We start from the raw sequence: 11,295 nt of genomic DNA on the forward strand, positions 1-11,295 counted from the left end.
AGAAACCCATTTCTAGATGTTCAAAACGTTTATTTATCTCTTGGAAAACGAAGTACATTAACTGGCATTCGGTATCATCATCCTCTAATTTTGACAAGACATTTGTCTTTACATTTTCCTTTGAAAGAGAAACTTTATCTTCTTTCTGTCCACTGTTAAAATTCTTTCATCGACTCGTGGAATTTTATCAACTTACTCGGATAACTTTTTTGGACTACTTCCGAGATAAATTGAATTTAACCCTTTGCATTCGAGAGGTGACTCTCAGTCACCATTTAATTAGATTCTAAAGATCGACGTTAATTAACATATCAAATTTAAAATTACCTAACGATGTGTGGAATGTCGAAGAAAAATAATTCTATGCATATGATTTTTCATTTACCATTTTGAAAATATCGTCGCCTCTATGACAGAAAGTCTTCGAATTACTATTTTTCTGTAACGAAAAAGTCGTCGAGTGCAAAGGGTTAAGATTGTTTTGTGCCTAAACAATCTCCATGCTACGCTTACATTTATTACATTTATTCACGCGTGGCTGAAGTTTTTCTATTGCACTTTTGGTTAAACGACTGTTTGCAGTTGGTTGAGATCGAATCCACGTATTCCCAAAGTTTGTACCGCGAATGTCTCACCTGTAGGCCTCTTAAGCTCGAAGCTCATTTTTTCTCAGATAGTACCTTTCGGATGGTCTGACTTTTTATATCGCGGGACAGGCTTTTCGATAGGCTCCGATTGTTCCATTTTTTATTTCGAATTATATTCACGGATGAAAATGGAATTAGAGACGGTAAGATCAAAACAGCCAATCTCCTGGTATTTGTAATACAACGAGTGACGCATCTGTCTGAAACTGGCGCTAATTTATAACAGCTTTGGTCTGTCTCGAGACTCTTGGGTAAATAAAAGCTTTCTACGATGGCATTTCATTATGATGAATCTTCGTAGTTGATATAGCTGTCTTATTCAACTCGTGTACGGTCTCAAGTTTGTCAAACTTTTGCTTTTCTTTCGTCAGATGGTCCGAGAAGATAGGTCCAGTTGTCACTGGAACTGGTTGTGTCAGTATCCGACTGTTTGGGCTTAAAACTATTAGAAATATACATATGTTTTTTACAAAGTTAAATTGATATAGCATATACAGTAACTTACATATTACATATCATCTACAGTTCTAGAAAATAAAAGTAATTTAATCATGGACAACGCTATTATGCGAGAAGGATCAAATCGCAGAAAGGACGACCACGAGACGTCAGTACATTTTACAGCAATGAAGTCATCTCTGTTTCGAGATGCCTCCTAAAGTATTACTTTCACCACACGTTGAAATTCTTTTTATAATAATGGTATATTTTTTATTAAACAAACAGGGTGGTCAATGCATACTTAGCGGGTACTCGCATATACACCGAGATAATGTTAATTCTATGTAAAATCATGAAGAGAATCTTCTAATAACTTGCTTGACTTTTTCCTCCATCTTTTAAAGATCATTGCAATGAATCACTAAGATCTTACGTCTTGAAATTAACGATTTCGAAGGGTTTGTTTGTACAGTTTTGAAGTACGCGTGTTGCATTTTATGTTAAGAAAAATTGAAAATTACCGGTGTTACGAGTCGTTGTCTGAAGGGTCTTTTAAAAATCCGTTATCGACCGTAATTCAGGCTCTTCCTGTTTTCTGAAATACAAAAGCTCAACGGTATCGCTGTCAAGTGTGAGTACAGCTATGACTGATAATAAAGGAAAGAGAAAATATCGGTAAATAAAAAGAATGATACCACTCTGAATGTATGTTATCGATTTTTCATTTTCCTTTTAACTATACGAGTATGAAAAGGATAGGAGGAATGCAAATTTTCGAATAATTCTGGTAAATACTGTAAATATTCGTGCAAAGTTTCGTGTTAATCTTGTCAAATACTTTTTGAGAAATGTCTGACACCGTTTTGAAAAATACAGTCTCGAGAAATACGCGTTTGAAGTTTCACGTTTTAACAGCTATAACTCCCTTATTTGCGAGAATTCCAGCCTAATATTTGAAAACATGTACTTTGAGAAAAAGTAAGAAAAATAAATTCGACTTTTTTGATCCTAGATGGTAGAAGACCCCCTTAAGCAATAAAATAATAGGGGCAGGAAAGGTTTAAATTGAAATGAAACTTTAAGAAAACTAAATATCGGTGACACGTGCTGCTCCTCTGATCGAATGAAACTAAATCTAAAAATCATTGTACATAATGCCATAGTCCACTCGACCATAACATCGTTAGAGTTTTTAAGAACTGTAATCAGTTCACACGTTCTGAGAACACCCGATATCGTCGCTTTTCAACACTTTAAAATTTAATTTTACAATATTTTACTCCGAACACGTAGCATACTTTTTGAGTATCTTCTTTTTATCTTCTTTTCTCTCCTGACTATCTAATATTTCCAATGGATATAGTTCTATTTGTAGAGATCCTGTTCTATTAGGGTTTTCTCGTATCACTCCCTATACTGTCATGAGTGAACTTGATATTACAGTGCTTGATATTATATCCTTGACTAGGTGGTCGGCTTAGGTTGTTTTTCTTTTCTTCCTGTTTTGCAATAAAACGTACGTTTCTTTGCTATTTTACATGAAAATAGCTTGTTTTCACTCGATCAACCACTTCCTCCATAGTCTGGAGAAACAGTCCTATACTACTTACTTCTATTCCATCTTTTATTGTAGATATTAAGTTTCCTGACTTTTATATGCATTTTAATAGTTCGTTTTTGTTATTAAATATGGAATCTTATTATCACACAGTAAATTTAAAATTTATCGCTTTCTAACTCATAAAGTCGTATCGATCTTATAAATTAAATAATTTTGATTTATTCCTGTCATTTATATAATAACAAATAGTTCTCCTATTATGCGAAAATGATTTGTTTCTTAACTTTTCTTACTAATTGTGCATAATTTGGGTTTCCTTCGTGAACCAGGGAAATTTCAGTACTGTCTAAGATCGACCTGATCTCGAAGTTTTAATTAAATCAGAGAGTTTAGTTCGTACTAGATCCGAGGACAAAACTATATTCTTAATTTTGATGCGTGTTAAAATCTAAGTTCTATAATGTTACCAAATAGCCTTCTTTTATGTTAATTTTAATTTTTCTAATATTATTAGTCTAATTGTTCTATAATATATTTATACGATACGTACGATACGTTTTACGTTATTTCGTACTGCCTTATAGTTTCTTTAAAATCGTAATTATTATTGTCGTTGTAAGGCGATATACAAATTTTTGAATATAGAATTATACTGTATCGTACCGTATTACTTTTATTTCAGCTTTTTCAGCCATGAAATAGGATTTGGTTTACAATACCTTCATCTTAACCCTTTGCACTCGACGACTTTTTCGTTACAGAAAAATAGTAATTCGAAGACTTTCTGTCATAGAGTCGACGATATTTTTAAAATGGCAAATGAAAAATCATATGCAAATTAAGACGTAGAATTATTTTTCTTCCACATTCCACGCATCGTTAGGTAATTTTAAGTTTGATATATTAAATATTTAATTAACGTCGATCTTTAGAATCTGATTAAATGGTGACTGAGAGTCACTTTTCGAGTGCAAAGGGTTAATTTTACATTCGTATACTCACTCGTTCGTATAAACTTTGAAGCTATGTAATACATTGTGTTCCATTTGAAGTTTCGCATTCAATTATTTCCTAAACCATAGTTCGTTTAATTAATATATCAAATTTAATGTAATGTAACAGTGTCCGAGATATCGAAATCAAATAATTCTACAATTCTATTATTATACAATTCTTTATTTACTGCTGAAAAAGGTATCGCCAACTTTTTAATAGAAAATCTTTGATTTTCTACTCTTCTCTAGCAAAAAAAACTTAACTTACTATTGTACTTTGCAGTATGTAGCTTATTAAATTGCACCTGTCGTTGTAGATCTCGATTCCTGGCTATAAGTTCTTTGGCTATCTCCATGTTCCGATTCTTCGGGCGAAATAGCATTCTCTAAATAGAGCTCATCCATCAAATTTATAACTTTTCCGCAATCCTAATATCGTATTGTACACCATTTGTATTTATTAATCCCGGATATGAAGAATCGAGACTGAAAGAATCGGATTTCAAACTTAACACATTGCGTACAGGTGACGAGATATCTCGTTTTCAGGTTTCTTCGACTCAATCGATGATTTAACCCTTTGCGGTCGACAGATTTCAGCAGAGCAAATTTAGCGTTTCGCAGTTACTTTTCTGTACAGCATTTAAAGTCAATATATGCATATTAAAACGCACAGAATTTGTTGAAACTGATTTGCGTTTGATACAACTTATAATACGTAAATATACGAAATTTTTAATTTCTGCAATTTTCTATAGTTTTCTGTATTTTTCGACTTGCGAATGTCTCCATTGCGGGGACATCGACCGCAAAGGGTTAAAGAATTAAAAATAGATTTTCTTGTTACGTTACCAGGGTAACGAAATTTTGCATATATAAAGTAATGTTTAATACTAGGTTTACGGACGCTATCTGTATACCTATTTCTAAGGACACCTGTCAAATTGACAGGTGAAGGAAACCACGTGTCTTTTTTTAAACGATTAGTTTAATTTAAAAACAATTATATACTATATTAACCTTCTATGGGCCCGTGTAACTTTCAAGTTACATGCTAATGTATGGGTATTTTATTAAATACTGCATTCATCGTTATCGTCTCGATCACTCCAGTTCGCCATTTTTCTTTCCATATATTTATAATTATTTTTACAATACCTCCCGTGGGTCCATTTTGAAAAATTCTAATTCTTTTTCATTTACCGGTTATTCGATCATGATAGGTTAGGTCCTCTATGGCCCCCTATGACCTTTTCTCCACAAGATGGCGTGGAAAATTATCTTGTCTATCTATCGCACATTATCTTGGCACGATAGTAGAACCATTGTTAATTCAAATTGTCAATACGAATTCGTTATAATAAAATTGTCAAAGCTGCTGAATTTATTGCTTGATATTTGTTGATTTTATATTACATACAATTCTTATAGCCAAGAAAAATATATATTCGGTTCATAGAGGGTTATCAGTCTTAATATAAGTTAACTAAATCTGTCACCGTCGTATAATTGAAGCAATCCTTCCGTCAAATTCACGGGTTCCGTAAATCTAGTGTTAAGAGTACCTTATGTGAATATAATACCAAATGCGAATTGAAAAAGCGCATATATGCATCGTATAAAGTGTTTTTGGATCGGCCAAAAATGTGTGGGCCCTGGAAGCACGTTGCTCGACCAGAATGCCGTATGCAATGTGTTAATTTCTATTTCTCTTTATTCCATCGAAACTACAATATTATATAATGTTTGACAAGGCTCGAGGGAACCTGTGAGCATCTGCGAGCATCTGCGAGCATTTAAGGTACCGTAAGAACCATGTTTCCTGTAACATCTTGTTAAAGATTCTAGTACCCTCTTTGTCTCCGGGTTGTTTAGATCCCTCTGATTAGGAAACTCTTCTCGTCGTGACTACCTGATGATACATACTGCTTGATCGTTGCGTCTGCTAGCAATGCTCATAGGATTTCTATTGCTTCTTTTGCAATTTTGCTTTTAGTTAGGTTCTTTGTCGACGATTTAGCTACCGAGGAGACTAGGTGTTGCCCCCGGGTGTTGTTCCACTCTATGTGGTAGGGTTAATATTATAGGTTAGAGTCCGGTTTAAATTGGATCGGTGTTGGTATCAGTGAGGATTTAAAGATCGGGTACCATTGTGGTCTCGCAAGCTCTGTTTTATTCGATCTTTGTCAAGGTTCTTAAGATCAAAGAGAATGGTGGGAAGGCGTAAAAATGCAGATCAGTCCGCGTCATGGTGAAAGCATCCACTTCCTCTGCCTCTTTTTCTCCAACAAATCGTTTGCACTTTCTATTTTGTTTCTGGTGGAAACGTATCTACATGCGGATTACCGAATCTTTCAATTATTTCTGCAAACGCGTAATCCCCCAATTTCCATTTTCCGTCCACGCTTTTGTTTCCAGATAGCGTATTCGTCTCTATATTCTTCCTGACAGATCGATCGGAAAATTAACGTTGAACTATAATACAATGACCTTCGCGTAACCTTGAGCTCAAAAAATTCGTAGAAGTTGAGCAATTGACGCAAATAGCGGAATAACGATTTCGGAATGATCAACGAAGATAAATTTATATCATTGCATCATTTTTGTCGGTGGTGCATCGAATGACCATCTCGTATCTTCCAATGCTATGGGGATATCGTTATAAACTTTTTATTTCATCGTACACCGGAGAAAAAGGTTTAAAGCTTGTTGGATGATAAAACCATGTCGTTCCATTTAAAAGAAACCTCGATGACCTTGAAATATCAAAGACATAACCTTGACAAAAATTGTTTACCCGTCATAATACGATATTTATCCCTCCAAATCGATCAGTGTTTTTCTCTGATATTTTTCTCTATTATTAAAAACCAAATGAAATATTTCAGTCGATCCAGTTAGATGGGACACCTTGTACAAGACGCATAAAGAATAAATCTTCTAACTTCCTTTTTGCCATTTTGTGGGCTCATTTTTATCATTAAACACTCATCGAATACGTCGATTTAAAGTTTCTCATCCTATACTTACGCGTAAATTTTAAGGTACCAAGAAAAGGAACGAAGAGAAGGGATTCTGAAGAAAACGGATAGTCAATCTTTGTTTCAGACTCTCAACGGTGATATCTAAGGGAGTAAAAGGATAAAAAGAACGGTGTGCGAAATAAAACGTTTATTTTTCGTCTCAACGATTTCGAGTTTTACAGATGACAGTTTTAATCTCATGCTCAACTTGATTTCTACAAAATGGCGATATCAGCCTATATCCGCGCTCGCTTCTGTTTTTCCTTTTTCTTTTTAGAGTAAGATATTTTCCTTTACATTAAAAACCTGTCCATGTACATATCCTTTCTACTCGATAATTTTTTTCTAAATGTTCGAAAACTTAATACATTTTACAAATTATTTGGTAATATACTTGTTACTCTAACGTTTTTTAAGTCAAATGTCTTTCTATTCAGTCGAACTGTTCTATCAACCGACTATTAAATTGTCAAATAATGACCTTGCTTTGTATCAATCCTCTCATTCTTTCATAGCTCTCCTGCACCTAAGTACGCAGATTGCATTTTCGATACGAGCTAAAAAGGCGTATAACACCTACTAGAATGGCTGCACCGATCGTTTTGCTAATCTCCCTTTCTGCTTTTACAGTGCTCTATATATTGTATTTATTTATTTCGAATTGACAATCGTCATTAAAACTGCCTCTGTTAGCTCTTGCTTCTAGACTGTCTCCCATTTCGATAGCGTTGTTCTCACTTCTGAGTTTAAAAACGATCTGTCTAATCTTGGAATTTCGACGTATATTCTTTAACAGTTTCTCCTTTTGTTCCTTAGCTGTTTCTTCATTGTCAGGTATCGATACTTTCGTTCAAGCAGTAACAAGTCGAATACCTACTCTTGGATATCCCCAAATATTCCGGTTTATCAGAGTCTTTCCCCAACGCTTCTGAAGTTTCTTCATCCTTATTTAGTTTCAACTTACCCTTTCTTTTATTTCCTCGTTCACATCGATAATCACATTGTTTTCTCTGTCGGTGAATTAAGAAGAGTAGGGATAAGCAGTGTTACTCTCCGGGAGTGTGCCAGTGTTTCCCTGGAGTGATTCCTGACACTATTTTGCTACCCATTCATTCATTACTCTATGCTTATATATCTAACTTGTCTTGCAACTCTCGCGCAAGCTTGTGGGTAATTCTTTCTAGCTGGTTTCGTCTTTCATGCAAGCACACCGATCCCGTCTTTCACTTTGCTTTGCCTATCGTACGTTCATCGACCAACCAGTTTTCCGGCTCTGTCTTGCTCCTCTGCGAATTCTCTGTCATTTTAAACTGGTCATCGCTAATAATTTTGTCCTCGTTTTCTGTACCTTTTGGGAACGAATCGTTCTCGCGTGGAACCTTTGCTTGGCCGTCATTTTGTCATTTTCTCACTATTCCTTATCCGCCGACGATATTTCGTCTTTCTACAGTTCGTTAATTTCGCTTTGCAGCTTCGTCGACGTTGTCCAGATTAGATTTTTTATTTCCTCCATATTTTTCTCTCTATCCATCAAGCACCTGTTGCTCGCTTCTTCGATCACGCGTGACCTCCAGTGGACAACGAGAAAGAACGAAAAGCCAGGCGAGGGGAGACAAGATAGGACAGTCATTCTTTGTTTTAGACCAGTCAACGCGTTGTCACGTGTATCGTTATGAAAAGAGAACGTTCAAGGTCACGCAAGGTGAAAAAATTCTCAATATTGCGTTTATTCCCGTATCGTGTCGGTGAGGCTACACATCGTGTTCAATGTGACTACCATTATTAAGAGTGCACTTTTGAGCTCTTTCGATTACGCTGTTGGTACCCTGTGCTAATATCTCAGTAGGTATGGATACACATGCTTCAGTTATTCTCGTTTTCAGATTGTATAAATTTCTGATGCGGGGTATGAACGATGTGTTTAACGTGGACTTACAGAAGAAAATCATGTGGTATTGGATTGGAGGATCTTGTAGATCATTTTATGGGCCTATATTTTACCTACCGATCTACTTATTTCTGAACACGTTCAAAAATCTTTTCACCGGCTTGTAATTATAAAGCAGGGCTCCATCCTGCTGATGGTACGTTTCTTGTAAGAATCAGTAGCAGAGGTTTCCAATAATCTAGAAACGTTCGCTCTGAAAATTGTAAATATTTGTGCCTATTCGATGTTTCGGTATAAAATTAAGGATCTGGTGACATATTATCAATAATTTCTTAATTTAATAAATATCTATCTTTTTCTTTGCGTTTAAAATTACGATGCACGACTGTAAGGTATTACTCGACAGCTCGAAAAATGTTAACAAAATAGATATTTCTCGCGGTATCACGCGCAAATAGGCACTGGAACTACGCTTAGATACCACTCGCGTTTGTTCTACCGGAAATGTAAATAAATACCCGAACAGTCAATAGAAGTTACATTGAGTAAGATATGTAGCCTTATCGATAGAACGCAGTGGTAAGTGCAATATCGAGAATTGTAGCAGGAAAAGGAAATCGACCATTTTTACACAGAACTGCAGTTATTATACCGATTATCGAGATACACAAGGATAATAAAATGTATTGCATGGTATGATCTTTGGATTACACACGCCGGTGCAAGAAAGGATTTCCGTTTCTCAAGCGCGAATAACCAGTTGATCTGTTATTCATAGATGGAAAAGTCGACGTTACTATGGCTCACGCCCTCTATACAGCTAAATGTCCCTAGAATGCAGGAACTTCCTAACAGAAATTGTTCAACTTATTTTCTTCGTTCCTGATCTAACGTGACCTCGCACGATCCCAGTCCTGATAGCCGCTTTCATTCTAACAATAAGTAAAAGAATTAATATCGCTCCATTTAAAAAATTGAACACGATATATCTTGAATACTATTGATAACTATTCAGAAGAAATCTCTAGTTAAGAATAATAAAGCTTTAATCATAAATATCTCAAAAATTATCGACTAGTTGCCCTTACAATGGTACATTTTCTCGAACGGGATGACTAAATCTACAAACCTATAAAGTTTCGATTAAATCAATGCCCCGAAGGACTTGCATTCTGCTTGTTAGCCAAAGTTAAGTGCCCACGTATCGATGGTTTATCCATATATACCATAAATAAGTGCACGGGTACTCGGCAAATATTCAAAGGCGATCTTCTGAAAAACGAAGCTTCGAATCAAATAATTTTCTTTTCTTTTCTCGATTCATTTCTGCATGTAGAATCATCTTCTTCTCAGTTGCACTACCGTTGCTAGGACATCCTGTATAGATAGAACGGAAACCCAAAGAAGAGAAGTACATAAAATGACCGCTAGGGGCGTTTGTGTCGCCTCTCTTGCCAACCGTAGGAAGCTTATATTCCCAACACTCTCCCCTAAATCGATCTACTAACTATTAGTTTATATCCTAAACTAGTTTGTACAGATTGCACTCGTGTATGCATCACACATTCATAAATACACTTTGTTATTGCACACTGAAAATCGTGTCTTTTGATAGCTCTCTCATGCCCATTTCATTTATACGATACATATGCTTTACATAAAGCTTTCGTATCCGCATCAGTTATCATCTGATCCGTAGCTTTGTATTGAATCTTTATAATCTTATCAGCTACTGCATCCCGAACGTTGTGATACCGAACGTCGATCTTTGGTTCGGTTGTTATGCATTTCATTCCGGATTGATTCCATTTGATTTCTTCACCATCCTGGCTATGTAGGATAATGGATTGATTACCATGTTCTGCGAGTTTCTCCAGTAACTGCCCTTTGATTACTGTGGGTGCCTAGAGGCGCTCAAAAGTTTCTTTCCCTGTTAAATTTTAGGTGTGCACTGTAACAATTGAGTGCAGAATACAAAGGGATAAATAATGTTGTTTTAATGAAGTGGAATACAGTGGTTTGATTGTTATTTGAATATACAGTAATTTCTCAGAAATTCACACCTAACGAAAAGTTGCATCGTTCTCGGTGTACATCGCAAATGAATTTCTACCATATGGCACGGCTGGTGCGTTTCAAAGTCTGCCATAGTCAAAGGGTTAAGTATGGAGCCTTCGTTGTCGCCTCGCATAACGCCATATGCTCGACCTCGATACTAGGCAGACCAACGTCTGCTTGCCGGATTTCCAGCTAATCGCTGACCCTTCTAACACGAAGACATAGCCAGTATAGGCTCTTTTGTCATCTTCATCACCCGCATAGTTGGCGTCAATATACCTTGTAAGGTTGAGCATACCATTTTTATAGACAAGCCAATAGTTGGTCGTACCTTTCAGGTAGAGTAAGATCCTCTTCGTCCCCTGCCAATGTTGCTTGGTATAATTTTAGCTGTATTAACCTAACACTCTTGCCGCGTGTGTAATAACTGGTCTCGTACAGTAGTTTGGTGTCAAGCACATTGGGACCTCACTAATGGTTGGCAGGGTAAATTTGACGGGTTACTGTCATCATGGTTCTCCAGTTTCTTCAGTCTTTTATTTGTATTTAATGGAGTAGCAACCTGTTTACAATCCATCGTCCCAAATTTCTCAAGAAGTTCGTGTAAAAAATCTTTTTAATTAAGTATAATCTTTCGATTACTTTGAGTAACCTTTATTCCTAGATATCGATCTGGTTTTCC

This window comes from Eufriesea mexicana, unplaced genomic scaffold (genome assembly GCF_001483705.2).
Source record: "Eufriesea mexicana isolate 0111107269 unplaced genomic scaffold, ASM148370v2 scaffold1457, whole genome shotgun sequence".
Taxonomy (NCBI): Eukaryota; Metazoa; Arthropoda; class Insecta; order Hymenoptera; family Apidae; genus Eufriesea; species Eufriesea mexicana.